At 38.4% G+C, this 19,684-nt stretch overlaps 1 long non-coding RNA gene across 2 annotated transcripts in view; it reads right to left on the bottom strand.

Annotated features, from left to right (window-relative positions):
- Window positions 1-281: 281 nt before the first annotated feature.
- The window catches only part of LOC125180383 (uncharacterized), a 64,480-nt gene continuing 45,077 nt past the window's right edge, over window positions 282-19,684 (bottom strand). Inside the window, exons 2-6 of one of the 2 annotated variants that reach the window (XR_010827668.1) lie at window positions 13,026-13,105; window positions 6,187-6,262; window positions 4,943-5,020; window positions 2,062-2,139; window positions 282-1,939 (exon numbers count right to left, since the gene is read on the bottom strand). This is a non-coding gene — a long non-coding RNA (uncharacterized lncRNA). Of the gene's footprint in view, window positions 1,940-2,029; window positions 2,140-4,942; window positions 5,021-6,186; window positions 6,263-13,025; window positions 13,106-19,684 lie in introns of both variants that reach the window. The other variant, XR_010827667.1, reaches the window with a different exon arrangement.

The following is a 19,684-nucleotide window of genomic DNA, read 5'->3' as shown; positions in this document are numbered from 1 at the left end:
CTTGGCTACAGTTGTCTAAGATGGGGATTTGTCAGTAATTGTTGTAAACTGTGATGTTGATTATTATTTTTGTGTGCTATTAGTGTATTTTATGTACAAAATTGACATCTCTCTGTAGATTTCAAGCTTGTCTTACAGCAAAGCACTTTCGGGCCTCATCCGGTAATCTGTAAAAATTTACTGTGTTTGGCAAACTTCACTATTTTAAAGGATTGTTACATGAACTGAAAAACATTTGAACATACTTTTATTGAAAAGATATATACTTATTCAGTGAATGGTTTTGACCTTCAATCTCATTACAAACATTTGCCTTTTTCACTACACAAATTACAGAAATCATCTGGTATTTTTCTATTGTCTGATTGGATGATTTATGTCACCAAGCAACAGAATACACACTGGGAACCACATTTTACAACAAAGTATTTGTGGCTTTGTTCACTGGTTATAAACTAGTAAAATTATATGTTATTGTTTCTATGTAATGTCCACACAGTCAAAGAACCTCTATTTAAATGGGGAACAGAAATATGCAGTGCTTTTGTCTAAGATCTCGGTGCTACTAGCATTCACAAACTCATTCCTGGCACCCCAACTCTACTGAAAAGCAGCTCTAGACACCTAATTTCTGTTAGCAGACAGAACTGCCTACATTTTGAAAATTTCAAATCCTTCAATGACTACTTTATATTTTCATATTTTCATATTTTAATCTCCTAGTGTTTTATGTGTTATGTGTTTCTCCCATTATCATTCCTGAAAGATTTTATCTGGAAAGGAAGTTTTGATACTTGTTACTCTACATAAAATGAAGCAAGGATTAATTATTGTTAATATTACAATGAAAGACCTGAAACACTCAATAGTTAAACACCTTTGGGGCCCATCCTTTGGGGCCCCAATCTTTACTGATGATTTGGGCTAGGCAACCAAGTGCACCCTCAGTAAGTTTGCAGACGACACCAAGCTGGGGGAAGTGTCGATCTGCTGGATGATAGGAAGCCTCCCCTACTAGTAGGAGGGACCTGGACTGGTTGGATCAATGGGGAAAGGCCAGTGGGATGAGGTTCAATATGGCTAATGTCAGGTCCTGCACTTTGATAACAGCAACCCCATGCAGTGCTACAGGCTTGGGGCAGAGTGACTCAAAAACTGTGCAGAGGAAAAGGATCTGGGTTGACGCTTGCCTGAACATGAACCAGCAGTGTGCCCAGGTGGCCAAGAAGGCCAACAGCATGCTGGCTTTTATCAGGAATAGTGTAGCCAGTAGGACCAGGGAAGTGATCATCCCCTTGTACTCAGCTCTGGTGAGGCCACACCTCAAGTACTGTGTTGAGTTTTGGGCCCTTCACTTCAATAAAGACATCGAGGCCTTGAGGTGTGTCCAGAGAAGGGCAGTGAAGCTGGTGAAGGGCCTGGAACGCAAGTCCTATGGTGAGTGGCTGAGGGAACAGGGGTTGTTTAGTCTAGAGAAGAGGAGGCTGACATGAGACTTTATTGCTCTCTACAGGTACCTTAAAGGAAGGTGTGGGGAGCTGGGGGTCGGCCTCTTCTCGCAGATAACTAGTGGTAAGACCAGAGGGAATGGCCTCAAGTTGTGCCAGGGAAGTTTTAAGTTAGGAATTAGGAGACATTTCTTCTCAGAAAGAGCAGTCAGGCATTGAAATGGGTTACCCAGGGAGGTGGTGGTGTTACCGTCCTTGGGGGTGTTTAAGGAAAGGTTGGACGTGGTTCTTAGGGACATGGTTTAGTGGGTGATGTTGGTGGTAGGGGGATGGTTGGACCAGATTATCTTGTAAGTCTTTTCCAACCTTAGTGATTCTATGACTATAACTTCTATGACTTGTAGATCAAACCAGAGGAATATGTCAACAGAGATGTTTTAACCGTTAGGCTCTTGGGCAGCATGCTGTATATGATTGATATCTTTGAAGGGCTAAAAGAAAAAAAAGAAAAAGTCCAAGTGAATCCATTTAACATCCAAGTATCTCCAAGTGAATCCATTTAACTACAAGAAAGACATTACCTCTTCTTGCAAACCATATCTTGCATGCTCACCATCACAGCTGGAGCAACAACATGTGACTTGCACTTCATATGTTTTCATGACAGTACATCTGAAACACTCAAGGGTACCTGGAAATAGCCAAGAAAGGTTCATTAAAACCAATCAAATTGACATTCAGTTTTAAATGAATACTCATGACTATCTGTTTTCTGTTATTTGCTCAGCTGCAGTTAGAACACTAATCTGTAGTTAAGACCCAAGTCAGACACCATCCACCTTGTTCACATAATAGATACAAAGAGAGAGCTGGCTTGGCAGGGGAGCTTAAGCTAACATGGTGAGGAACTCTTCATTCATACTCTGGCTCATTTAGATGTGGCTATTGTCTCCCAGATTTAACCACGTTCCCCTTGCTTAAAGCTTAGACTGAGAATGCAACTGATTTTTTTTTTTTTCGTGACTTTTCTATTTTATGGCTGTGTGCTCAGACTTCAATATAACCATTTTCAAATGTACAAGAACTTTAGAGATTTTTTAGTGTAGAGTATAAAAGAGTTAGGAAACGATGCTCAGCAATACTGATGTAATGCATTCTTATAACTGAATTCAGTCAGACTGTTTGGTTAACATGCATATTCTGTACAAAATAACTACACATACTCTTTCTATGCTCGACTTCAGAAATATTAATATTTACAATATAGAACTCATCAAAAAGATACAATATGTACAAATATATATGCAGATATATATTTATCAATACATTTTTTGCTGGCATTTCTTTTGACAAATACAGTAATACAAAGCCATATATCCTTACAGTGTTTTTCATTAAGGTGTAAATATATCATCTTTGTCTGTGACTATATATTCAAATTTTCTTTGGAAAATGCAATATCAAATTTAAAGATTAAATCTCTTATTTGATTTTTCTCCAAATAGCCTTTTCTTTTTGACACTTCTTTCATTTCTTGTAAGTAAGGTTTCATTGAAGATTTTATACATTCTGTATTTTAAATAAAGTTATTTAAATGTTCTTGCTTTTAGCAATTATTTCTTTAATTGTTCATTAAGAGTCCAGAAGTTGCTTGTTAATAAATACATGAATAGTATTAATATTTCCAAGGAGATATTACACATTTAGATCTTTTTAGTGAAGCGTACTGAAAAATTATAGTTTTTACATGAAAAATAAAATAAAATAAACCAAAGAACAGGTGTTTTTAAATGTGCTTCTATATTTGTGATTTCAGTCACATATAGAGTAGTTCCTGCTCCTGAGGGCTGCCTGTTGCCTTACAGTTTCCACAGCTCTGAAAAATGGACACTCAATCAGAAGTTTTAGATACAAATTGCACAACAAGCCTTCTTTCATTCCTTACTATCATATGCTGTCCTTGACAGTTTCAGGATTTATTCATTATACCCACTTCATCCAAACACCATGTGAGAGTGCCCAATCAGTCAGGACTCTTACAACGTAAGTAGGAAAATCATCGCAGAAAATTACCTAGACCTGCAAATTTTGCCTTGCAGGGTGCTAGTAGCTACTTTTATAGTGCTGCTCATGGTGTCTCAAAGAATTGCAGGAGCCTCTCAGATTTTGCACAGTTCCACGTCATGCCAAGCACAGGTTACTGTGCCCTCCCCTTGCATAAGCTATTCTTAGACACCTTTGCTATTAAAACTTTTACACTTCTTTTGATGAAACTTTTACTATTTTTCTAACCTCTGAACACCATAAAATCCTTTTTATTTATTTATTTCCTAGTGGTTTAGGGGAAAGGTCTTATACTATTGTACACATAAGAAACCACACAGCAGGAAAAACTAGATTTACAAAGGGGATTTGCTGCTATGGCACAGTTTTGAATCAGATACCCATCTTACTGATAGGTAATTCTTTGTGGGAAAAAACTGACCATGTCAGCTTTTTCCTTCATAAAACACATTTGATACAAGGAGGAGGAGCACTTACAGCAAGTAGCCTGCATATGAAACAGTCCATCAACAGAAGCATTAAGAAAAGCGAGTTAAGAAGTGTTAAGCGAGTTGAAAATAAATTAGTACTGGGAAAATTAAGCTAGCAGGGGATGTTCAGGCACCTATGAATTTAGGCAGCAACTGCATGAAGTATAACAATTTGATCTGGTATTAAGTTGCCCAAAGATGACCAACTGTGGGTCTCAGTTTCTGTAAAGCTAAGTCAAAATGTCTTGACTAATGCCACCTAGAGCCAGGAAATTTGACTCGGGATCTCTCGTATGCAGATGAATACTTTTATCACATTCTTCCTCTCAAGAATGAAAGAAATACTTTCAATATGTATATTTCAGTTGAGCATAGCTAAGTAGTCTGCTATTTTTATTTAACTTAATGACATACCTATTTCTAAAGTATTTTTGCTTGCATTCACATAAATCGGTGTTAATACAAGCTTTCTTATTATCTGTTGAAAATCAGATAAATACAAAGAGCTGATATTACATGCCACTATAACTGTCTCATCTCATACATGTGATAGTTACAAGACATGTTTCTGCAGCCAAGACTCTGCTTGATTGTATTCAAGCACAGTAGGTTATATCATTGATGTAAATTGCTTTGACATTCACTCTTTTTTCAGTCTATCTGAAAATTTCAACTTAAAACAACAATTAGTGACTTAGTAAAAGCAGTTTATCTGGAGGCCTTTGAAGATGCAGACACTGCTTCAGATGTATTTATTCTAAACCTTTCTTACTAAAGACTCCAAGGAAGTTGCAACATGGAAGACTGCATTTTCTGACTCAGCTAAAAAAGCCAATGATAATTCCTAAAATTCTAATGTTACCCATCACTATTCTACATGAGTACATTCTGGAAATTGAACTTCATGATCTCTTTTCTTTCCTCTTTCTTCTCCTTTTTCCGGACAAAGAGGTGACCTACAGCTTCAATCCTGATGACAGTCCAGAGCCATGTAAAGAATTCTGGAATATCATGGTTTTCAGGGTGGTGCACTTTCCTCTGTTAAAAATACATAAATTAAAAATACTGTTAGAATAAAAAAATACTTATGTAAGGTACATTTCTTTGCATCTTAAACTATTCTTAGCGATCTCCATTAACTGGAGAATTCAGGAGCACCTAAATTACCTGTTGTACTAATGACTGTTACTTACAAAATGAACATTCCTTGATAGGAGTTTAAACCTGTCTCTTCATGCTGTGTTTTAGATATAGAAAACTCATCACTACATTTTTATTTACAGCAAATTTTATTAAACAATAGAGTCATGTTTTCTCAGAGCTAAACCACAGCAATTCATTCAACTCTTCCACTTTCATTTTCTAGAATTCTGATTACTTACACTACTTTCCTGTATACTACCTTCATCGTATTTAAATGATTCCTTAAAAGCTTATTCTTCCATAGGTGCATTATCTTATCACAGAATTACAGAATCATAGAATCATAAAACGGTTTTGTTTGGGAGGGACCTTAAAGATAATCTAGTTACAACTAGAGGTCCCTGCTATGAGGAGGGACACATTCCAGTAGATCTTCACTGTACCATTGGTATATTCTGGCTTCATGACATCTTTCTATAGCTCAATAGTATAGCATGTCATGACATGCTTTCTATCAGATCCCCTGAGACATAGATAAAAAAGGACATATTTGTAAAATGGTTGTGTGAGCCTCCTGGTTTTTTGCATTCTTTTTAATGTTTAGCTCTGTATTATTACATCAAAAGCACTTTCCACTATAGCCTTATAGAAGACTTGAAACTCATTCCTGAGTATATTCCCTGCATGGTTCACAAACTGATGTGAGGTGGTGAATACAGACCAGATCAGCTTGAGATCAATGTGCATTTAAGGGCCTTTGTGGTCTCTGTAAACCTGTGCCAAGAACATGGTTGCAGGGATGAAAACTGTGTTTAGCTTCCATAATTAACAGGTTTTGTTCTTGCATTTTTGTTTTTGTTTTCTGGTAGGCTGTAATCTAAGGCCCCACAATTAGCAGCCCTTCCCGTCATTTTGTCACCACCATTCAGCCTGCTGCTTATCTCTGTCCCACAAAAATAATGTTGTTCAGCTCTGTACCACCTCAGTTACTCTTAGTGATCCTTTTCCTCTTTCTGCAGCATGGGGCTGCAGTCTGTGTCTCACAGCCTTGGTCTTGATACCTGTGCAGTAACCGTTGTCTAACAGGACAATCCTCACTGAATGTGTGCTCTTCTGTGTCTTATATGCAACATTGCCCTAAGGATAAGGAAGCACATAGAGCATTAGCCTATATCCCATAATGGTCTTACCAGTATCCAGTATCTGTAGGATCCCCCCACAACTATGAGCAAGCACAGCCCCCACACCATTACACCCCTTTTCTGTGTGACAACATCTTTGAAAACTATTTTGCTATTCATGGGCCCATTGGCCAGTGTTTCTGTTTTGTTTGGTCTTTTTCTTGTTTCCACACACACGTTCTTTTGAAGTAGGGCTTTTGTTCCAGTTTTATTTTCACAGACAGCATTGTCTGAGTGCTGCTGCACTGGGCAAAGCCCAAAGGCTGCCCCTGTAACCCTGCACAGACAGGTATCTACAGGGCTGTAGCTCACAGGATTAGACCTTTCTTTGTACATGACAGGGCTTTTGCAGAGGACCTTTACTGGGCCTCCTAGTAAAGGTTCTTGGGCTTGTTTGGGGCCCTCACTATTTGGGTGCCCTTCTATCCTCTTGAAGCTCCCTCCCAATAGCTAAGGGCATCTTCTGCAGCCTTGCAAAGAAGGGGATCCTGAACCTGCCTTTAAGTTTTGTTTAATTACTCTAGTTTTCACATTTTTATTATTATGTGTTCCATTATCTCATATTAAAGAATATTTTATCCATTTTATATCTATACCTTTACGGATACATGCAATTTTATATCTTCATAAATATGCATGCACACGCATATGTAAATCTATAAAAATAGTGTGCATATATAAAAGACAATATTCATACATATTTGTATTCTACTTAATATATCTATTTCTGTATGTCTAAATAATGTATACATTGTATACAAATGTATATACTTGTATATCTGTGCACCTTCTGGACCACATGAAACAGACATCCAGTCAGAGTGCTATCTGGTCTGAGATCAAGTGGCTATAGGAGTTGCAAAATGGCCACCAGCTGAACACCAAGCAGTATTAAAACATGCTGGGAGTGACACACTGCCAGAGCAAGCTTTCTTTTCTGATGTTCCTTCTGGGTAAACTGGTGGGGGAGCCAGTCTTCTCAGCCAATCACTGGGCAGTTTGAAAACACCTGGGTTATGATATTTGTCAAAATAGTAGCTTCCTCTCGTATGATGGAAACAAAATGGCACTCCACTACACATAGGGTAGGAGGAGGGTAAGACATGGCGTGCGGGTAGGTGAGAAAAGGACAAGGTGTTGGTAGACCAAGTGGGTGAGACCAAGTGGCATCCATGGGCCCCAGAGTGGGTGGGGCTGGGCTACATCACTTTGTGTCCCGGGAGGGCCAGGCACCCTCGGGGCTGGTGTCTGCTTGGTCCAGTTGGTGCCCATGGCGTTGCAGTCTTCATCGCAGTCAGGAGCATGATGTGAACTCACTGTGTAATTAAAGGCTAAGTGAAAATAACTGATCAGGATCTCAGAGTGATTGAATCCACTGTGGGTCTGTGTGGAGTCACAGACCACTAATTATTTTATTTTTTTATAATTTCTTTAATATGAAGTAAAACCAGTAATATTTATATTTATATATATATATATATAAAATTTCTTTATTTTGAAGTAAAAATATGTGTTTTGTAAACTTTGACTGAAAGCTTTTTAAAACTTTACTCATTTGCTATAGAGTTTTGGGGCCAGCTGGAAGAACAATCTCAAATGTTGCTGAAAATTTTAATGGAAAGGAGAAAATATTTTCATGGAAATTCTACCATTTTAAATTATATCAGAATTCACAAACCAGGGATCCACTTAAAAAATAGCTATATTGGAAACAGAAAATGGTTATAACAGAAGGTGAAAATAGAAGTCTTGTAGACATCAAAAGGAGGCTGAGGCATGATTTTATGAGGTCATTCCCTGGCTTGATTCAATCTCTACTGTGACATTTCAATAAAATAAATACGCAAAAGTTAATAAGGTGAATAGAAAATGGATGAACAGTATTTGTTAAGCAGATGATACAGTCTTGCTGGTCCTGTAATAAAATCAGTGTATATCTGAATAAAATAAGAATATGATTTAAGCTGAATGTAAGCCTGGCAAAAATATTGTGTTACACAACTATTTAGGGTGAAATGAACAACAGTTGAACAACAGAGAACCAAATATTCCAGTTAGGGAATCACTGTTGTAGATGACAAGCAGAAGACTATGTACAACTGGAAAACTATAGTAATCATCATACCATACAAACGCAAAAAATGTAAGGAACTGTGCTTGATGCCTCTCATTTAGTTTGATCATGAAAGGTATTCTGCTGCCCTTGAAATCCTGAGACTGAAAAGCATATTTTTCAATTTATACCAAGATAAAACTGACACCTGTCAAAATTTTCAAAGGAAACACAGAAAGAGAGAGAGACCAAAATAACTAATAATTTATTTATCAAGGTTCTCTTTAGTTTTGGCAAAATAAAAATTTCCAATTAAAAAAAAAAAAGTTTTTTTTTTTTTATACTCTCATTGTGCTTTGACAATTTTATGCATATCCCTCACTGACTACTATGCAATTTTTCTTGCTTATTAGAGAATTGGACATGTGAAACATACATTTTAGGTTCAAATTTTGAATCTTAAGAGAATCTTATGCCCATAAAATAATCACTGAAATTTCTTGATGGAATTTGTGTTATTTGTGATTCCAATGTGTCAAAATTGTTTAAAGTCATAGATACTATGCAGCCCACTACATCACAAAGTAATTCAAATTATTTGGGATCTTTTGAACTATGTTAACCATCTACAATGTCCAGCACAAAATAAACATTGAGGAGAGGGTACAGCATGTATGTCTATGTCTGGCTAAAGTAGACCAATTTATCAAACTGGGGAAAACTTCCAAGAACAATGCAAGGGAGCAGAATCAAGGAATGTTAAATAAATTTGCCGTGCTTGTGCATGAGATTGGTTGTCCTTGAAGCTGCAGAATAAAATTTAGCACTACTAAGTTGTAAAGAGCTAAGAAAATACTCTGTTATGAATACTATCTTGGCATTCTTTAGACATTGGGCTAGACAAAAGAGGTTTTAACTTCACATTTAGCTCAAGATAACAGGTACAAAGAGATATTCAGATACTCTTTTTAAGTGCTTACTAATGATCTATAGTTACTGTAGCAACTGATCCTTTCTCATTCATTTTTACTGCAACAACAGTAATACTTGAATGTATTTAATATGCCATGAAAGAACTAAGCAATAAGGAAAATAAGAATTTTGTTCTAATTTTGGCACAGTAAGCAATACCTGTTGTCAATGATTCCTTAAGCTGCTAAAATATTTTTTTACTTTTTAAAATTTTTCACATTTAGTTAAGAATAAAAACATACAGTACCAAAGAACCAGTGAAATCAAATTATCGTTCTGATTTGGAAAAGTCTTTCAAGATTCTGCTGACCAGATTCTCTGGATTTTATACACACAGCTTATTTTTGGAGAGTTAAAAATTAATTATAAGTGTACTTTAAAAGGCAGGGCATAAATGTAAATAACGTTATAGCTGTAAAGGGCAGTTTACACTCCTGCTTGCATATAGGCTCACAAACCCTCTGAAAAACTGAGTCACCCAGATTTGTCAGTTTGGTAATTAGTTGCTTGCATGTGATCCAAACTGATGTGACACTGCCGAAGTTCAAACAATTAGCTAGCTGTTAAGAACATTAATTGTAGAAAATAGATTCTGTACAATAATCCTAAACAAAACTATTTTTTTCCTTTTATGACGTGGAGTTGCTGTGTTCTCTGTTAGCTTCTTCGTGCTTAGTTCATGTATGATATCTCTTAATACCAGTAATTTACACAGCAGAAACAACCACTCAGTCTTTTTCAGGCATTTCTTTGGAGAATCAGCAGGTATGTATTTCTGTGACTATCACACACTCTTCCTCTTTTCATACTCCTTCAGAAAAATACAGTGGTTGACATTAAATAATCAATATTCTGACTTTTTGCTGATGAGCTAGGTTATTTGTTTCACTAGCAACATAATATCATCATGTAGCAACAGTACATTTTCTGTTAACTTTCCTCCAGTTCAGAAGCAAAGCTCAATTCGACTGTATTCACAGCCTGTTCGCTAGCTATGGAAAGCTGAAATGCTTAAGATCTAACTGCATAGATACCAATAAAAAGAAATTATTTAGTTTGGCTGCTTGAGGATACCCTTACAATTAATTTTATATTGTAAATTTGATTGTGAAATTTACAGGTTTGCTATTCATGCTGGGCCAATGCATTACACTTAGAGCAGTCAGAACAAGAACTGAGAAAATAACATGATGTGCTGAACTCAGTCATTCCATATAAATTATTAATTGCAGTTAATGGTATGTACCACAGAAATTATCCTCTGAATAAATGTGTGAAAAATTACAGGAGCAACCAGTTTGAATGCTCTTCTGACTCTTTCTGAGCAATCTGCAAACCAAAAAGAAACACAATTATTTGTTCTTCTGCTGACAGGTAGACAATTGGAACACTTGGCCTTTCATCTTCTGATTTAGATGGTGCTCTGCAGGTTGTGTGGCTGACCTGAGGTGGAGAGAGCAACAGTTTTCAAACAGAGGCAGACCAAGGGTATAGGCCGTCTGGGTACAGACAACTTAAGCCAACACAGGTTTCAGGCTGTTGTAATCCTGCCTTTTTCCTTGATCCCAGTGTTTCATTCCTGCAATTTTCCTTGTGCTGTCTCTAGCACTTATCTACTCAGCAGTGATCTGTCAGAAAGCTAACCTGCCAGAAAGAACAAATAGTTTTCTGTTGAATGTGTGCTAAAATAGGTTGGTGAAGTGCCATGCAAGCACTGCAGCTCTCAGAAAGGAGGGGCCAGAAATGTTGTATTATGTTTGGCTACCATGAAATCATGTATGACTGGAAAAAAACGAAGAATAAGACAAAAACTCTTTTTTTTTTTTTTTGTGGTGGTCTTTTTAGACTTTTTAACTTATTAAAATCTGAGTTTGAACTCATAGCTGTAATAAAGAGGACAACTCTTTTAAGTGAAAGAGTGACATGCTTTTCAGTAAGCTGCTGTTAGAAACAGAATACTGGTTCAACCGTTATGCTCAAAGTTGAAAGAGCTAAAGACCTTGTATGGTCTTTTTTGTTCAGTCCATTTTCCTTTCACAGTTTGGCAATAACTCAACACCTAGAAATTCAGCAAAGAAAAAGTTTGTAATTCATGTTGGTTTTGCTTGTTTTGGTATTTTTTTAAATAAGAAATGATTTTAAAAAAAACTTCTTTTTGCTGTACTTGCTAAAATGAATTAAAATTGATTCCCTCTTCTAAAATAATAATAATAATAATAGTTCTAAGCAGAGATATAGAAGGGTTACTTTTTTTTTTCTTTTTTTTTTTTTTTCTTTGAAGGCTACCTGTCATTGTATTACATGGTGTCTGAATTCATAGGTTCAGGCATTTGGCACTAACTCTGACTGTAGGGTAACCTCTCATCTTCTTCTCTGTCCTGTGACCTAAGGCAGTGGATCACTGGTGCGATCATCAGCTGCCAGTTTGCCGTGTTCATGGGGGACACTGAAAACAGGATGCTTCATGACTGACAACAAAGTATAAGGTATAAGGTACCTGCCATCTGTGGGAGAATCTGATTTAGATGTCACGTCTGGGGTTTGGCACTGAGACTTGAGAAATTTGACAACTATATCTTGAACCTCTTTTTCTGTGGAAAATTGGCATGGAAAATGGCTTGGTTTTGAAGATATATTCTCTCAGGAAAACAAGGTACCAAGAAATATTTATTCTTAAATTTTGCTTTATATTCTGTTTCCACTTTCGCTTTTACATGCTTTTACAATGAGCATTTATTTCACTATTTTGCACATATGAAGAGCATAGTCAAAAAAGACATTGATTACTGCAGTTTAGCTATGGAACTGGCTGGACCACTTTTAACATTAAGCAGGAGAAAACTTGTTCTGATATGTCACAGCTCTGAAGGAGAACTGACTCCCACTGTTGTGGAAGAAAAGGAGAAACAGGTGATTTTAGAAAGGCACCAGAGAGGTTTAAAAGGCAGAGACAAAGGTAAAAGGGAAGAGGAGGACAGGAAAGAATAAAGGCATCAAAATTGCTCTCAAACAGAAGATGTGAAAAAGAACTACTGTATTTCTGAACAGAAATAAGTATGCATATACTGTACAGAGAAGCATTAGCCTTACAAAACATACACTGGTTAGCTCTGTAGCTAATGGAGCATAGGCTTGGTTATCCCAAAAATGTCAAATTGACTATTGCTAGTCACACAGTACATAAGTGCCCAAGAGCTCTGCCAAGGCATCCAGAAATCAGAATAAGGCTAAGATTGTAAATATATTTATGGATATGCTGCATTCAGATGTTTAGAAATAAAAATTAGATAAATGTGTGATATCCTCCAGATGTCCTGAAAAAGCACCTCCAGGCAAGAGAACATATGTGAGTGCAACCAACTTTCACGGCACAGCTTTTTACACTAGTGTAAATCAAAAAATAGTAGTGAAACATGTTCATTATTTCAATTTTTATAGTGCTATAATATAAGCAGTTAATATATATGCTTATGAGAAGGCTGGCATCTGTATTTAAAGCACTGCTGAAATCTCGATTGAACTTTGTCCTAGAAGGTGGAAGGGAGGCTTAATGACTGAAATAATTTTTAACAAGTTAAATCTGGGCAAAGATATGGAATTTCAGAGATTTCAGGTACATCTTCTGATTAAAACACTATAACTTGAGAGTATCCTAGATGTATTTCTTAAGACATATGAAGTTCTGGACACTCACCATATGTCCTCTGAACAACTGAAATGGCTGCATTCATCTTTTGCTACAGGTGGTGATTTTGTCTACTGTGGAAGAGGAAGCTAATGAAGACAAAACAAACAAGAGGATAAGTTATTAACAAAAGAAGGACAATGTACAGGTCTAAGAAAGTTAGAAAACTGCATTTCTTACTGGTGTTGTGTGGGAATTTAACAAATACTAGGTCTTCTTTGGGGAGACAGGTTTTTGCGTATGGATTTTCCCGTCAAGTATTTATTGAATCATAGAATACCCTGAGTTGGAAGGGACCCACAAGGATCATCGAGTCCAGCTCTTGGGCCTGCACGGGACCATCCAAAATCAGACCATATATCTGAGAGCATGGCCAAATGCTTCTTGAACTCCAGCAGGCTTGGTGCTGTGATCACTGTCCTGGGGAGCCTGTCCCAGTGCCCGACCACCCTATGGTGGAAGAACCTTTTCCTAACACCCAGCCTGACCCTCCCCTCTCCCAGCTCCATGCCGTTCCCTCGGGTCCTGTCGCTGTCCCCAGAGAGCAGAGCTCAGCGCCTGCCCCTCCGCTCCCCTCGTGAAGGAGCTGCAGGCCGCCATGAGGCCTCCCCTCAGCCTCCTCTGCTCTGGGCTGAACAAACCAAGTGACTTCAGCTGCTCCTTATACATCTTGCTCTCTGGACCTTAGTAGCCCTCCTTTGAACACTGTCTAATAGTTTTATGTTCTTTTTATACTGTGATGCCTAAAGCTGCACAGAATACTCCAGGTGATGCCATACCACCGCAGAATAGAGGTGCGTCAATCACTTCTCTTGACCAGCTATCAATGCCGTGCTTGATGTACCCCAGGATATGTTTGGTCCTCCTGGCTGCCAGGACACACTGTTGACTCATATTCAACTTCTTGTCAACCAAAACCTCCAGATTCTTTTCTGTAGGGCTGCTCTCCAGCCTTTTGTCCTCTATTCTGTACATATATCCAGCGTTGCTCCATCCCAGATTCAGCATCCAGCACTTGCTATTGTTAAACTTCATATTGTTAGTGATTGCCCAGCTCTCTGATTTGTCCAGACCTCTCTGCAAGGCCTCTTTAACATCAATGGATTCAACATCCTCCCAGTTTAGTGTCATCTGCAAGTTTACTTGGTATACCTTTGAGTCCTACATGCAAGTCATTTATGAAAGCATTGAAGAGATGTGCCTCTAAAATACAGGCCTGGGGAACCCACAAGTAACTGGCTGCCAGCCTGATGTAGCCCCATTTCCTATAACCCATTAAGCCCAACCCATCAGTCAATTGTTCACCCATCATATTATATTTTTATCTAGCTGTATGCTGGATATTTTGTCCAGAAGGATACTGTAATAAGCACTATTGAAAGTTTTACTGAAATCCAAAAATATTGCATCAGCCATCTTCCCTAGGTCAACTAGATGGGTGACCTTGTCATAAAAGGAAATTAAGTTCATTACACAGGACCTTCCCCTCATGAACCTGTGTTGTCTGTGACCAGTGACTTCATTGTCCTTCAGGTGTTTTTCAATAACTCCCAGAATAATTTTCTCCATAATTTTACCAGGCACTGAAGTGAGACTGACAGGCCTGTAATTACCAGGGTCTTTCTTCTTGCCCTTCTTGAAAATTGGAACAATGTTTACCAGCTTCCATTTGACTGGGACCTCTCAAGATTCACAAGACCATAGAAAATAATTGAGAGCGGTTTCACATTGACATCAGCCAGCTCTGAGTACCCTGGGATGAATCCCGTTGGGCCCCATAATCTTATGTGCATCCACGTGTAGCAGCAATTCCCACACAAGCGTGGGGTTGGCTGGGAGTATATCATTCCCACAGTCATGGTCCTCCAGCTCAGGGCACCAGGGTTACAGATCCCATCATAAGTGTTGTAAGTGTAAGGCTTGTTAATTCCCACATCTGTGGCATGTCTCTTTTTAACACTGTTGCAGAGACTGAATGAAGTGAATATAAATGGAGAAATTTGAGTCTTGCAACTTAGGATCCTCAGAACTTGGGTTTGCAATCTGCTCACTCTCCTGCCAGAACACCAGAGTGCAAACAGATGCATCTATCACAACAGGCTTGGAAATGTGCCATATTTAAATACTCAATCCAATGCAAAACTTAGTCCTTGAGTACTTAATGGCAAGTCTGTCTAATCCTCCAGTGCACAAACAAACAGTACAGTCCCCCAGCTATGGGGAATAGAGGTACTTGTAATAAATTACTATTAGCAACTGGTATACAGAATTTAAGCAGCTGTCTACCATACTTCAATATGAACATTTTGCAGCAAACACTACTAGACGAAAAGCTCTGTGAATGAGTTTACATTCATTATCAAGCCTTTCTAGAAAACAAAGTAGGATAAAGTAGTATTCAGTCATTATGCTTTATTGTTATATAAGATCATTTAGTAGAATGTTATCAATTAATACTAATTCTATGGTGTCAATAGATATAATAGTATTTACAGACACTTTATTTTAATGTCAGATTGATTTGTCTCAAAGTTTCAAGAAAAAGACGTAATTGTCATTTGTCAATTGTACTCTATTTTATCACTTCTTTGCTTCTCTTTTTTAAATAATTATTCTGATCCAGAAAAGAAATGACAGAAACAAAGCAGTGTGTTGCCCATTTTTGATTATGGTAAATAATGTGGATTATTTTAGCTGTGGTATTTATAGCATATAAATGACAGTTACAGTGTCAAGTTTTTGTAACTCTATGTTATTTTTAGGACCAGACTGATTCTAGACAGTTCTGCTGTAGAATAACACCAAAAACAATGGTGGTGAAATAAAATACCATTACACATTAGTTAGACTGACCAATCTATCATTATTAGGTGACTGTAGTGCATTTGATAACATGCCATATTTTAAATTTACAGAAAAATCAAGACAGATGAGTTCTGAAAGATAAAAAAGTCATCATCTTTCCAAACTGATTAAATGCATCGTTGGTACTTTTCTTTGTTACAGTAATAACAAACAATGAGCAAAAATGTCATGATTCTTTAAGGCTAATGTCATGATTCTAAAGTATTCAGTCACTTAAGCGTATTCACTTATAATGAAGTCCAATAAACTATTCCCAAAGTCCTTGGATGTGTAAATGTCATTTCCTCCAAAAGAAGTTCAAATCTAGTTGCTCTGGAAAACTTACTAGCCACTAGTTTGCATCACTAACTGTTGTAAAAAAAAAAAAAAAAAAAAAAAAAAAAACATAATTTGCCGAACTAGTTCCATTTTACATTTTTACATGGTGACTAAAATTTTTATCTGGTATTTATGGTCTGACAAACATTACTGTTCCAATTGTCAGGGCAATCTGGTGTCTCTTTATCTACATACATGAAGAGTTTCAGGCATCTCAGTAAAGATTATGTAGGTGCCTTGTGGAATTTGTCAGAAAGCTTAAGGCATTAAAACCCTGGAGAATGATGCACTTAATTGGTGGAAGGGCCTTCAAAGTCTCACAGGGTAACTGCTCAGTCTTTGATACTATGACCCTTTCATTTTGTTGGAAGGAGGATACAGGCCTTGATTCAGTTGCTCATCTTTGATCTGAAAAATAGAATGCTGGGGGATAGGCAATCCTATTGTAACAAAACATTACTATAGCAGGACTGTATAGATCATGAAACTCTCGTTATACCTTCAGATACCCTTGTGAAATACACTTTTGCGTGTTCTGTGCTATGTGACATATATGAAATCAGCAGAGAGAGAAAGTCATTTGTGAAAAAGCTCTTCATAAACCACTGTTACTACCTTCTGAAATTTAATTTTAACAACCCAAAGTATCAGTGAAAATGTGCAGGAACAGAGTTTAGTGTACCAAAGGCAGATATTTTGCTTTCTCATTCCCAGAACTGCACATGAAAATAGGCTGTGCTGCTGTCTGAAAATGAATTGTATGGCAGATTTTCCTACAGTAAGAATCTGATCTGCCATCCTCACGCATATCAAGAAATACTTCTATAATTCTTTATTTAGACCTCACTGCCTAGAAAAGTTTAATACTGAGGAGTCAGGGAAACAAATTGTTCCACAGTTGCATGCTGGAAGTTTAACTTTCATGCAGAACTCCAAAACTTTATTTCTGCCTAGAAAGCTAAAATTAAAAATCACTGGTACCTGCAATATTAATCAATCCACAAATGAAAATATGAACTTCATATTATTTCTTACTCACCCCTATTTTAGCTGTATGATATGTGTTTTGTTGTTGTTGTTGTTTTTCTTTTCTGATTAAGATTAAAAAGAGATAGTGGGATGAAGAGGAGTGTGGGTGTCTTCAATGAAGCAGAAGGTACATGTATTGTGGTTATTGTTGCTATTCTCCTGCACTGAAGGAGAATTCTTCAGTGCAGTGCTATCAGATATTTTAAAAAAAGTTCTGTGAGAAACAATCTACAGCCAATCTACAATCTACATATTCAAGTGAATATTTCAGTGAATTAGCATTTGTTTGGGATTGCAATGGTGGGCGTCCTGCAATCAGAAGCACACAGAGGCAATGTAGCATAGCTCTATATTCCCTATTAACTTGTGCTTGATTCCTCCCATTTCCTCATTAGCTGAGTACTGCAGGTTCACAACCTACCTGACACTTGTTACTACGCCCTGTATGTGCAGTTTTATTTGACCAACTTTTAATCCCCCCCCCTTTTTTTTTCTTTCTCTGTTTTGTTTTGTTTCGTTTTGCTTTGTTTTGTGTTGCTTGGAACTGGAGGGGCCCATGTTCTCATAGCTTCTTGTTTTTGCTCATTCCACAACTGCTTGTTTTTCTTTGCCATTCTCCTTATTTTGGGACATTGAGACCTTCCACTGCCCCCTTATCTGCTTAACATAGCCCTCCCCCGCTGCCCCCCTCCTCCCCCCCCCCCCATTATGCCTGCACAATCACATTTGAATATGCAAGGTTCGCGGAATTTTTCATTGCAAAAACACAACTTTAATTCTTTCACTTCTTACAAATTCTGTCTTCAAGAACTTCTGTGTATCAAATAAAACAGATGACCCTATACAAGGAAGTTTGATTCTTGTTAGAATAAGTGTTGGAGGAGTAGCTGGCAAACAGAAGCACATGACCTCATTGGCATTGTAGAGATGTGGTGTGACGGCTCCCATAACTGGAGTGCTGGAATGGAAGGATACAGGTTCTTTAGGAAGGAAAAGAGGCAAAGGCAAGGAGGGGGTGTCACCCTGTATTACAATGAGCAGCTGGAGTGCATGGAGCTCTGCCTGGGGAAGGGTGAGGAGCTGACAGAGAGCTTGTCAGTCAGGATTAAAGGGAGGGCAGGGACAGGTGACATTGTAGTGCGGGCCTGCTACTAGGAAGACCAAGCAGATGAGGCCCTCTATAGACAGATAGAAGCAGCCTCACTTTCACAAGCCCTGGTTCTCATGGGAGACTTCAACCACCCCAATATTTGAGGGACAGCACTGCAGGGCATAGGCAATCCAGGAGCTACTGGAGAGCATTGATGACAACTTCCTTCTCCAAGTGATAGAGGATCCAATGAGGAGAGGTGCTATGCTGCACCTCAGTCTCACCAAGGAGGGGCTGATGGGAAATGTGGAACTCAAGGGCAGCCTTGGCTTCAGTGACTATGGAATGGTACAGTTTTGTATTCAGAGGACAGCAAGGAGGAAGCACAGCAAGCTTGCTGCCCTGGACTTTGGGAGAGCAGACTTCGGTCTCTTCAGGTAACTGCTTGGTAGAGTGTCATGGGACAAAGCCCTGGATGGAAGAGGAGCCCAGGAAAGATGGTTAATATTCAAGGGAGACCTCTTTCAAACTCAGGAGCAATGCATTGCAACAAAGAGGAAGTTGGACAAAAATGCCAGGAGGCCTGCATGGATGATCAAGGACCTCCAGACCAAGTTTAAACAGAAGAAGACATAAAGACAATGGAAACAAGGACAGATAGCCTGGAAGGGATACAGAGGTGTCCAAGCAGCCAGGGATCAAGTTAGGAAAGCTTAAGTATTGATAGAATTAAATTTGGCCAAGGACGTCAAGGGCAATAAGAAAGAGTTCTATAGGTACATTTGCGATAAAGGAAGATGAGGGAAACCGTGGGCCCTCCCTGGAAGGAAGTGGGAGACTTGGTTACTGGGATATGGAGAAGGCTGAGGTACTTAATGACATTTTTGCCTCAGTCTTCAGTGGCAAGAGCTCTAGTGACATAACCCAGGCCCCAGAAGGTAAAGGCAGGGCCTGGGAGATTAAAGAACTGCCTGTTGTAGGAGAAGATCAGGCTGGAGACCATCTAAGGAACCTGAAGGTGCACAAGTCTGTGGGATCTGATGAGATGCGTCTGTGGGTCCTGAGGGAACTGGCAGATGAACTTACTAAGCCACTGTCCATCATATTTGAGAAGCCATGGTAGTGCAACGACATTCCCACTGACTGAAAGAGGGGAAACATGATCATCATTTTTAAGAAGAGAAAAATGGAGGACCCTGGGAAATACAGGCCAGCCAGTCTCACCTCTGTGCCTGGCAAGATCACAGAGCAGGTCATCCTGGAAACTATGTGAAGGTACACGGAAAATAAGGAGGTGATTGGTAGCAGCCAAAATGACTTCACTAAGGGCAGCTCATGCCTGACAAATCTGGTGGCCTTCTATGAT

The sequence above is a fragment of the Anser cygnoides genome, chromosome Z, assembly GCF_040182565.1.
Source record: "Anser cygnoides isolate HZ-2024a breed goose chromosome Z, Taihu_goose_T2T_genome, whole genome shotgun sequence".
Lineage (NCBI taxonomy): Eukaryota > Metazoa > Chordata > Aves > Anseriformes > Anatidae > Anser > Anser cygnoides.
The sequence above is the reverse complement of the archived record's forward strand: the minus strand, read 5'-3'. Positions and strand labels throughout refer to the sequence as shown.